We start from the raw sequence: 12,534 nt of genomic DNA, 5'->3' as shown, positions 1-12,534 counted from the left end.
ATTTTCATTTTTTCTAACTTATTCTAGTCTTTTCCTCATACATGACCTGTTTTGTCGATCTCACTATTTTTTTAACTGGTTCTTTACATCTTTTAAGGTGGATAAAATTATCCGGACTGAATTCTCAACATTTATTAATGATTTACACACTAACCATTAGAAATTCTAGAGTAATCACAGAAAGCAAATTGAATGTGTCTTGTGATTTAAATCAATCATGATATTCAAAACTTCCTCTTAATCAGTTGAGTGCAAGAACTTAGGTGATAGTATACTTGGTTAATCAAACTCCAACAACTCAAAGTTCAATCTCAATCTTATCACACTTAAAACATTCTTAAGTGCACAAACTATTGTCTTTCAAATAGGTTTTGAATTTGAAAAATTGCAAATTACCAAAATTTTTGCTCAAAGACTAAGAAAATATTGATTAGTTCACCTAATCCACATCTCCCAACCTAAAATCTACATTGTCCTCAGTGTAAAAGATATAGCATGCAATATAAATGAGACAATGAAAATAATGGATAAGTGATTGAAAGGTAGTACATGAAGAAGGTGAATTGTAGCTCTTCCAAAGTTTTCAATGTGAAGATGGGTTAGCACAACGATTAAACATTGAAAGCAAACTATCCTAATCCTAAATCGTATGAAATAAATAAACCTAATTATACCTCCATCGGACTGGGAGGTAAATCCTAATATACAGGACCTGTCAGAGGTATAGACATGTCATCTGAATCAAATTTCTCAACAAATGGCTTAAGATGATGTCCATTTACTTTGAAAACATTGTCATTCGTTGGATTCTTAATCTCGACGGCCCCAGGTGGATAGACATTAGTAATAGTGAAAGGGCCGGTGTGACGCCCCAATCCCTACTCCAATGTGGGCGGGCGTGATGTGGGCGGGGCTGGGTGCCTGGGCGAGCTACTGTTGCAGGCGACTATGGATGAAACTATGTCCCATATCGCTTGGATAGTCGTTCAAAGTCCTGGCTATACGTGGAGTCTCTCCCTTAACAGTTGTGACGTGTTTTAAAGCCATGCGGGGGAGACCCCAAAGTGGACAATATCACAATGGTGGGGCAAGTCATCTCATTTGGTATCAGAGCCGAGGACGACTCTATTCCAACGGTGGGAGATTGTGACACCCCGGTCCCTACTCTAATGTGGGCGGGCGTGATGTGGGCGGGGCTGGGTGCCTGGGTGAGCTACTATTGCAGGCGAATGTGGACGGAACTCTGTCCCATATCTCTTGGACAGTCGTTCGAAGTCCTGGCTATATGTGGAGGCTCTCCCTTAGCTGTTGTGACGCGTTTTAAAGCTGTGCGAGGGAGACCCCAAAGTGGACAATATCACAATGGTGGGGCAGGTTGTCTCATTAAAGGCCTCGTTTGGGGTAAGGATACTGGTAGCTCACCCAGGCCCCCATCCCTGCCCACATCACACCCGCCCACACTGGATTAGGGACCGGGGCGTCACAGCTGGTCCAACGAGATCTAAGTTTACCCAGAAAAAGGTGTAAACGAGAATTGTATAAGAGGAGATTTTGACCGGTTAAGAATGATTTCTGAATGATGTTCCTGTCATGTAACCCCTTCATTTTGTCCTTGTAAATTCTCGAGTTCTCATAAGCGTCATTCTGGATTTCCTCGAGTTTGTTTAAGTGAAGTTTGTGCAGTGAGCCAGCTTTGTCCAAGTTAAAGTTTAGATTTTTGATAGCCCAGTAGACTCTATATTCCAACTCTTCAGGCAAGTGGCAAGCCTTCCCATAGACGAGTCTAAAGGGAGATATTCCAATGGGGGTCTTAAACGCTGTACGGTATGCCCTATAGCATTAGTCAAATGGATTGACCAATCCTTGCGGTCAGGGTTAACTGTCTTTTACAGTATTTGTTTAATTTCCTTATTGGAAATCTCAGCTTGCCCGCTTATCTACGGGTCGTAGGGAGTGCTCACTTTATGAGAGATTTCATATTTCTTCATTAAATTCTCAAATGGCCTAATATATAAGTGTGAACCTCCATCACTAATGATGGTTCGGGGTGTTCCAAACCTGAAAAGGATGTTTTCTTTTAGGAATCGAATTATTATACGAAGGTCATTGTTCCAGCATGGAATCGTTTCGACCCATTTAGTGACATAGTCTACTCTTAGCAAAATGTATAAATTCCTAAAGGATTAGGAGAATGGTTCCATGAAATCGATGCTCCAGCAATCAAATGCTTCAATCATCAAAATGGGATTCAAAGGAATCATATTTCGATCGGACAACGATCTTAATTTTTGACAATGCTCGCAGGTCTTGTAAAACTTATGAGTGTCCTTGAACATAGTGGGCCAGTAAAAGCCATACTGCAGAATTTTGTCCGTGGTCTCTTTAGTGAAAAAAGTGATCACCATAGGCCTGGGAGTGACAAAAAGAGATGACACTTCGGTGTTCCTTTTTTGGTACACATCTCCTTAGAATCTGGTCTGGGAAGTATTTGAACAAATATGGATCGTCCTAGAAGAATTTAAGTACCTCAGTGAAGAATTTTCTTTTGTCTTGCCCAGTCCAATGTGTCAGTGTGAAACCTATAGCAAGATAATTTGCAATATCTATAAACCAAGGTAGTTGGGAGAGTTTAAACAATTTTTCATCAGGGAACATGTAGTTTATAGGTGTTGCCTCAAGGGGATTGGGGAGATCGAGTCTCAAGAGATGGTCAGCCACTACGTTCTCTACTCCCTTTTTTGACTTTTATTTTTAAATCAAATTCCTAGAGTAGAAGGATCCATCTTATCAAGCGGGGCTTAGCATCAGTCTTAGAAACAAGATATTTCAACATCGTATGATGAGTATAAATAATGATCTTGGATCCGATCAAATAGGACCTAAATTTGTCCAAAGCGAACACTACGACTAAAAGTTCCTTTGCCGTAGTAAAGTAGTTCATTTGATCAAAGTTTAGAGTTCTCCTTCCATAATGAATAACGTAGAGCTTCTTCTCTTTTTTTAGCCTAACACTGCCCTAATGGCATAATCGGATGCATCGCACATGATCTTAAAAGAGATGCTCCAATCGGGTGGTTGCATGATAGGTGAGGTAATTAACATGCCCTTGAGCTTAGCAAAAGCTTCCTAACATTGTTTTGTCTACTCGTATGCTACATCCTTTTGAAGTAGATTATATAAAGGATGATAGAGGTGACTAAAATCATTTATGAGTCGTCTATAGAATCCAATGTGTCCTAGGAAGGATTGCACGTCGCACATGCTTTTGAGAGGTGGTAGGTTAGAGATAAGATCAATTTTGGCCTTGTCCACCTCAATTCCCTTGGATGGAATTATATGTCCAAGAACAATTCCCTTAGGAACCATGAAATGACATTTCTCCCAATTCAAAACCAAATTCATCTCCTCACATCGCTTCAACACACATTTGAGATTTTTCAAGCACTCATTGAAGGATGGACCAAAAAAAGAGAAATCGTCCATGAAGATCTTTAAATATTCCCCTACCATGTCAGAAAAAATACTCAACATGCATTGTTAAAATGTGGCAGGGGCAATACATAGTCCCAATGACATTTTTCGATAAGCAAAGGTGCCATAGGGACATGTGAACATTGTCTTCTCTTGATCTTCAAGGGCTATATCTATTTGATTGTAGCCTGAATACCCATTAAGGAAGCAGTAATAAGAATGACCAGCTAACCTTTTTAAGATTTGGTCAATGAAGGGTAAGGGGAAGTGGTCATTCCTCATAATGGTATTCAATTTTCTGTAATCAATGCACATTCTCTAACTAGTAGTAACTCTATTTGGTATGAGTTCATTGTTGGCATTAGCTATTATGGTGATTCTGGATTTCTTAGGAACCACCTAAGTTAGACTCACACATTGACTATCGGATATAGGGTATATAATACCCACATCCAACAATTTAAGTACCTCTCCTTTAACCACTTCTTTCATATTACATTGTGGTTGTTGGGAGGTTTTGGCATTATCCTTAAGATGAATGCGGTGAATACAAATCGAAGGATCAATTCCCTTGAGATCCACAATCGACCATCCAAAAGCTCCTTTATGTTCAATAAGAGTAGCGATAAGCATGCTCTCCTGCTCTTACTCAAGGTGGGAAAAAATCACCACCGGGTATGTCTCATCTTAACCTAAGTAGACATATTTAAAATCAGCGGGCAAAGGTTTTAGGTCAAGCTTTGATGCTTTAAGGCTAGATGGTAGAGGCACTACGTCAGTTTTGGACAATTTCTCAAATTATGGCCTCCACCAATTAACTTCAAGTACCGGTATAGTATCGAGCATGACATTCATCTCCCTAATCATGTTATCATCCAAATTGGTGGAGTGTGCTAAGCACGTCTCCAAAGGGTCTGAGGATAAGGTCATCAGAGTCTATCATATTAATGTCATGGGCCTTGTCATCATCCTCTGCCTGTCTGCTCATTTTGAAAAAGATATTAAGCTCCAACATCATATTTCCAAAAGACAAATTCATGATCCCATTCCTACAATTGATGATAATGTTGGATGTAGCAAGGAACGAACGACCAAGTATGGCAGGGATTTGAGTGCTCATATCTGCAATGGGTAGGGTATCCAGGATAATAAAATCTACTGGATAGTAGAATTTATCAACTTGGACCAATACATCCTCAATCATCCCTCTTAGTACACGAACTAAGCGATTAGCAAGTTGTAATGTGGTCCGGGTGGGTTTTAATTCACCTATATCCACTTGTTCGTAGATCGAGTAAGGGATCAGAATAACGCTCGCCCCCAAGTCAATAAGTGCATTCTCAATTTGATGATTCCCAATTATACAAGTGATAGTTGGGCTACCAAGATCTTTATATTTTTGTGTCACATTTTACTTGAGGATGACACTCACTTTTTCTGTCAAGAAAATTTTCTTTTGATACTTTGCCGCCTCTTGGTTGTGCATAAGTCTTTCAGAAATTTAGCATATGAAGAATTTTTTTTCGCAGCATCCAGAAGAGAGATGCTGACCTTCACTTGTTTCAACACCTCTAGAATATCTTGTAAGTTGGTTGAAGTTTTGGTGCAATCAACCACCAGGGGAATGGAGCAATTGGCTTGCTTTGAGGTTCTGATTCTAACCCATGTGGAGCAATGTTAGGTCTATTATTGATGTCTTCTTCCAGGTACTTAGACTTTTCAGCCCTTACCGAAATAGTTTTGTCAATTGTTTTTTCACTCATAAGAGTGGTGATAGACTTGGCTTACTCCATTTGATTTGAAGTTCTTGGGTCACTAATTTCATATTGCAGTTTATGATTGAGGAGAATTTGAGCAGGAAGGATGTTCACAACCCCAAGTGTAGGGTCGCGATGTAGTAATAATCTTGGTGAGACTGAGGTCGAATCCACAGGGACTAATCTTGTGAGTATTCTAAAAGCAACTAGAAGAATAACTAGAAAAAGATGAAAACCTAAATCTGAAAGTATAGAGAGTAATTGTGAGAGATTTAATGGAAAACTTAAGAAATTCAAAGGTGAGAACTAAGGTTTCTAAGGATCCACTTGCTTGATTCAAGGACACAACTGGAATCCAAGTCCCATCTATCAAATTGGAAGATATCTCAATACAATCAAATTTGAACTTCCTTTGACCTAATTCTCAATGGATGGGAGATGTGAGAACTGGAAGTGATTCCATCAGAAAACCATGCCCAGGAGACAAGGCAAACTAAAAGATTTACCAATCCCATAACCAATCATAAGAGAATTGGGAAGATTAAGCAGGATTCCATTACCTAACCATGCCCATGGGACGATGGTGAACAACAAGATTTCCTAATTTCACAATCTCAATATATGAAAAGAATATACTCAAAGCTATCGCAATCTATTGTAATTTGAGTCACAACAAACCATTAAAAACTGAAAGTATTTCTTAAAGATCAAACTAGAATCAAAGATAGTTTAACTTGAACATGGATCAAAGTAATAGAAAATATCCCATCACACTACAAGCTTTACCTCTTAGTCCTAGCTAAGAGGTTTAGCCAACCATAGACACGATTGAACTAAAATCTCTTAAGAAAAGCATAAAAACAACTAAGGAAAAGGAAGAAAAACTCTTGGTGATGGTTTCTCTATGTTTTTACTCCACTCCTCAAACCCTAAAAGATGCCTAGGGATGCCCTAGGCACTCCTATTTGTAGTTGTGCATCACATCCTTTCGCACCGGCTTGGAAAATTTTGGAAATCGCCTCAAATTTACATAGTCCACGCAAAACCTGTGTAACCCTCAATTGGTTGAGGACAGCCTTCGACTGGTCGAAGCTTACCCTCGACTGCTCGATGGTCTGCTTTAACTAGTCAAGGGTCTACTTCGACTGGTTGAGGATGACAGGAATTTAGAGGACTTGGTTGCTGGAGTTTGAGTCGAGGAATCTTCGACTAGTTGAGAGACTAGTCGAAGGAGGCAGATTTTTAAGGTCCCTTTTCTTCACTTCAAGTCTTCAATGCTCTTCATTCCTCACTTAGTTTTCTTGGATCTTTAGCATGTGAATTCTTCATTCTTGGTCTCATAAGATCCATCATTGGCCTTAGTGATTCTTGAGCATTAAATCTATGCTTTTAGCATCCTTTTCAATCCAAGCTCTTATATTCACCTTGCAACACAAACATGATTAAATAGAACATTAAGAATTATCATGTTCATATATAAAACCAAGTAATAAATGAGATCCAATATGCAATATTTGACCCTCAACACAATCCCCAACCAGCATTTTGTTAGTCTCGAGCAAACTATGCGAAAAATGAACTTTAATGCACAATGTTCAAACCTTTATTAGAAAACAATCTTTTGTGTAATCAAGTATGAATGAGTAGACTCAAGATGAGAAAGTGAGATTTTGGAAAAATAGAGTCGAATCACATAAGCAATTAATCAAATAAGTTCTCTATCCATTAAGTGAGAGCATAGTTTGCATATCAAGTTTTTCAACGTGCTCAGTGAAAATCAACTTCTCATAAAAATACTATCTTTTCATAATGTTATCCATGCTCATCACTTTAAGATTGGTTGAAAAATCAAGTATTGATTCCGAACTTATCCCCTTTTCCTTCTTTTTCCAGTTTTTTATTTTATATTGACGATCATTTGTATTCGTTCAATCTTTTCTATTTTCTTTCAGATATTTTTCTTTTTGAAACTTTTTCAATATTTTCACCATACATGACCCTTTTTGTTGATCTCCTATTTTTTAACTGGTTCTTTTCTTCTTTTAAGGTGGATAAAATTCTCCAGACTCAATTCTCAATATCTTTCAATGATAATCATACTAATAATTAGAAAATCTAATACTATTCACAGAAAGCAAATTGAACGTGTCTTGTGATTTAGATTAACATGATATTCAAACCTTTAGGTAATCTATTGAGTGCAAGAACTTTAAGCGATAGATTGCTTAGATGATCAAACTCCAACAGTTCAAAATTCAATTTCTATCTTATCATCATACTCAAAACAGTCTTAAATACATAGTTTATCACTTTCCAAACAGATAAAAACGTTAAAAAAATTTCAAAAATTTTACAAATTTTGCTCAAAGCTGAGAAAACACTGATTAGTTTACCTAATCTCCCGTCTCCAACCTAAAATCTACATTGTCCACAACGTAAAAGAAATAAGCATGATTTGTAAAAGAGACAACGTAATTGAAAGAGAAGTGATGGAAAGATAGTACCTGATGAAGGAATTTTGAGGCTTTTTCTAAAGGATCTCAATGTGAAGGTGGGTTAACACAAGAATTAAACAACCGAAAAACAAACTATCCTAAATAAACGGAAAGTAAACTATCCAAAAACAGCAGAAGCAAATTATCATAATCTTAAATTCTATGAAAGCAATAAACCTAAATATACCTCCGTCAGACTAGGAGGTCAATCCTGGTAAACAGGATCAATCAGAGGTATGGACATGTCCTCTGAATCTAATTTGTCAACAAATGGCTTCAACTGATGTCCATTTACGTTGAATTCATTACCATTGTTCAGATTCTTTATCTCAACAGCCTCATGAGGATAAACATTAGTAATAGTGAAAGGGTCGGTCCAACGAGATCGGAGCTTACCCGAAAAGAGATGTAACTGAGAATTGTACAAGAGGACTTTCTGACCTGGTGTGAATGATTTTTGAAGAATGTGTTGATCATGAAACACCTTCATCCTGTCCTTATAAATTCTCGAGTTCTTGTACGCATCGTTCCAGATTTCTTCAAGTTCATTTAACTCAAGTTTGCGTAGTGAGCTAGCGTTGTCCAAATTGAAATTTAAATTTTTAATAGCCTAGTATGCTCTATGTTCCAACTCCACAAGCAAGTGGCAAGCCTTCCCATAGACATCATATTTCAATGAGACAATGCTCCCATGGATTGGGGGAATGGTCCCATGAAATCGATTGCCCTAATAATCAAATGCTTCAATGATTAGAATGGGATTCAGAGGCATCATATTTCAATGAGACAATGCTCCAAACTTCTGACAACATTCACAAGCTTTGAAAACTCATGAGTGTCTCTGAACATAGTGGGCCAGTAAAAGCCACACTGCAGAATCTTGGCCGTGGTCTTTTTAGCAGAAAAGTGACCACCACTGAGAGTGACAGAAGGAGATGACACTTTGGTGTTCATTATTTGGAACACATCTCCTTAAGATTTGGTCTGTGCAATATTTAAACAAATATGGATCATCTCATAAGAACTTGCGTACCTCGGTAAAGAATTTCTTCTTATCTTGCGCAGTCTAATGTGCCGACATGAAACCTGTAGCAAGATAATTAGCAATATCCACAAAATAAGGTGAGTGGGAGACTTTAAACAGTTTTTCGTCAGGAAACATGTCATTTATAAGTGTCGCCTCGAGGGAATCAGAGAAATCAAGGCGGGAAAGATGGTCGGCCACTACGTTCTCTACTCCCTTTTTATCTTTTATTTTCAAATCAAGTAGGGCTTAACATCATTCTTAGAAAGAAGATACTTGAGCGTCGCATGATCTGTGTAAACGACGATCTTGGATCTGATTAAATAGGACCTAAATTTATCCAAAGCGAACACTACAGCTAAGAGTTCCTTTTCCGTAGTAGAGTAGTTTACTTGGGTAGGTTTAGAGTTCTACTTGTGTAATGAATAACATAGGGCATCTTTTCTTTTCCCTAGCCTAAAACCATCCCATGAGCATAGCCAGATGCGTCGCACATAAGTTCAAAAGGAAGGCTCCAGTCGGGTGGCTGCATGATAGGTGCAATGGTTAACATGCCCATGGGCTTAGTAAAAGCTTTTTAGCATTGCTCAATCCACTCATATAGTGCATCCTTTTAAAGTAGATTACATAGAGGATGAGAGAGGTGACTAAAATCCTTTATGAATCTTCTGTAAAACCTAGCGTGTCCTAGGAAGGATCGCACGTCTCGTATGTTCTTGGGTGGAGGTAGGTTAGAGATAAGATCAATTTTAGCCTTATCTACCTCAATTCCCTTAGACAAGATGATGTGTCCAAGGACAACTCCCTTACGAATCATGAAGTGGCACTTTTCCCAATTTAGTATTAAGTTCTTTTCCTCTTCAGCACATTTTAAAATTTTTTCAAACATTCGCTGAATGATGGACCAAAGACCAAGAAGTCGTCTATGAAGACCTCTAAATATTACCCCACCATATCAGAAAAAATACTCAATATGCATCGTTGAAAAGTGGCGGGGGCATTAAATAGCTCGAATGGCATCCTTCGGTAAGCAAAGGTGCCATAAGGACATGTAAATGTGGTCTTTTCCTGATCTTCAAGGGCTATCTCGATTTGATTGTAACCTAAATAACCATTGAGGAAGCAATAGTAAGAGTGACTAACTATCCTTTCTAAAATTTGATCGATAAAGGGTAAAGAAAAGTGGTCCTTCCTTGTGACAGTATTCAACTTCCTATAGTTAATGCACATTCTCCAACCAATAGAGATCCTAGTTGGCACGAGTTCACTATTGGTATTGGCTACGATAGTGATTCCATACTTCTTGGGAACCACCTGAGTTAGACTCACCCATTGACTATCGGATATCAGGTATATGATACCCACATCCAATAGCTTAAGAACCTAGGCCTTAACCGCTTCCTTCATGTTTGGATTTAGTCTACGTTGTGGTTGTCATGACGTCTTTGCATTATCCTCTAGATAAATGTGGTGAGTACAAATCGAAGGATCAATTCCCTTGAGGTCTGCAATCGACCATCCTAGGGCTCCCTTATGCTTAATGAGAGTAAATATAAGCATACTCTCTTGTTCCTGCTCAAGGTGGGATGAAATCACCACCGGGTATGTCTCATCTTGACCTAAATAAAGATATTTCAAATAAAAGGAAAAAGGTTTTAGGCCAAGCTTCGGTGCCTTGAGGTTAGACGGTGGAGGCACTACATCAGTTTGGGGCAATTCTTCGAATTATAACCTCCACCGGTTAACTTCAAGTACCAACACAGTATCAGTCATGGTCCCAATCTCCCTAATCATGTCATCATCAAAATTATGGGAGTGGGTCAGGCACGTCTCTAGAGGGTCAGAGGATAAGGTCATCAGAGTTCTATCCTCCACAAAAGAATTAATCAAGTTAACATCGTGGGCATCATCATCATCCTCTACCTATTTGCCCGAATTAACAAATATATTCAACTCCAATATCATATTTCGAAAAGACAAACTCATGACTCCATTCCTACAATTAATGATTGCATTTAATGTGGCAAGGAATGAGCGACCAAGAATGACGAGAATTTGAGTGCTCATGTCCATGATGGGTTGAGTATCCAGGACTAAAATTTACTGGGTAGTAGAATTTGTTAACTTGGACCAACACATCCTTAATTATCCCTCTCGGTATATGAACTGAGTGATCGACAAGTTGTAATATGGTCCGTGTGGGTTTTAATTCGCTTAGACTTAGTTGCTTGTAGACCAAGTATGGGATCAGATTTACGCTCACTCCTAAGTCAAGAAGTACATGCTCAATTTAGTAGTTCCCAATTACACAAGCAATGGTTGGGCTACTGGGGTCTTTGTATTTCTATGGCACATCTTGCTTTAGGATGGCACTCACTTTTTTAGTTAAAAAGATTTTCTTTTGAATACTTTATCCTCTTTTGGTCGTACATAAGTCTTTCAAAAATTTGGCATATGAAGGTATTTGTTTTACGACATCAAGTAGATGAATATTGATCTTCACTTATTTCAACATCTCTAGAATGTCCTGAGAGTTAGAGAGAGATTTTGGTGCAATCAACCATTAGGGGAATAGTGTAATTGGCTTGCCTCGAAGTTCCAGTTCTAACTCTTATGGAGTGTTGCTAGGTCTATCAGTTTTATCTACTTCCAGGTCCTTAGACTTCTCGGCCCTTACCGAAATATATTTGTCAATTATCTTCCCACTCCTAAGAGTGGTGATAGACTTAGCTTGCTCAATTTGATTTGAAGAACTTGGATCACTTATTTTGTGGGGAAAGGTTGACCAAGAAGTATCCCTCTCTCTATAGCCGTAACACTTAAATCCATCTTTTGCATAAATTTTGTAAGGTCTCATATTGCTTGAGTAAGCTCTTGAGTTTGTGTGGAATTTTAAACCAGTTCTTCTTGAGGTTTCCCTTGATTTAGAATTTGATTGAAGAAACCTTAAGGGGTAGCAGTTTATCCATTCCTCCAATTGAAGTTTGAATGATTTCTCCAACTAGGATTGTATGTATTGGGGTAGGTCCATTGAAAGGTCTTTGGTAATTATTTATGGCATTGGATTGTTTATTCAATGCCTCTTAAAAAGTAGGTATTGTTGGACAATTTTCAGTTGTGTGAATGTTGCAAGCACAAATACCGCAAACAGTTTCATTAGCCTTATCTTTCTTTAGTTTCATGGCCTCGAATTTCCTTATGAGATTAGACACTTTAGCATTAATATCATCATCCTCTTTCAGAAGGTATAATCCACCCCTCTCCTTTGATTAAGTGGGCCTAGAAGTGGTACTTGATTTTGGGGAGGTGTCCCATGATTATGCGTTTTCATCGAGTCTGTCCAAGTAGTCCCACACAGCATCAACATTTTTATTCATGAATTCCCCATTGCATATTGTCTCCACCAATTGGCATATAGAAGATGTCAGACCATCATAAAAAAAGTGTGTAATGCACCACGTTTCAAAACCATGTTGTGGGCATGAACTGACAAGATCCTTGAACCGCTCCCAACATTGGAAGAATGTTTGATCCTCCTTTTGGGCAAAGTTCATGATTAACTTTCTGAGGGTGTTCGTTTTATGAAGTGGAAAAAATTTCTTTATGAACTCCCTTATCATGTCATTCCATGTGCCAATAGATTGAGGACGTAGTGAATGCAACCACGACTTAGCTTTCTCTTTCAAAGAAAGGGGAAAGAGTTTCAGTCTGACCGTATCCTCAGACACGTTAGGAAAATATAAAGTGGTTATAATCTTATCAAACTCTTTCAAGTGCAGATATGGAC

At 38.3% G+C, this 12,534-nt stretch overlaps 1 non-coding gene across 1 annotated transcript; it reads left to right on the top strand.

The window, feature by feature from the left end:
• The first annotated feature begins 12,212 nt into the window (after window positions 1–12,212).
• Window positions 12,213–12,319, top strand: LOC131247495 (small nucleolar RNA R71). The gene has a single exon (XR_009171785.1). It is a non-coding gene; the product is annotated as a small nucleolar RNA R71 (small nucleolar RNA).
• The last annotated feature ends 215 nt before the right edge of the window (window positions 12,320–12,534 follow it).

This window comes from Magnolia sinica, chromosome 5 (assembly GCF_029962835.1).
Source record: "Magnolia sinica isolate HGM2019 chromosome 5, MsV1, whole genome shotgun sequence".
In the NCBI taxonomy this organism is placed as follows: Eukaryota; Viridiplantae; Streptophyta; class Magnoliopsida; order Magnoliales; family Magnoliaceae; genus Magnolia; species Magnolia sinica.
This window is presented reverse-complemented; position numbering and strand designations above follow the sequence as displayed.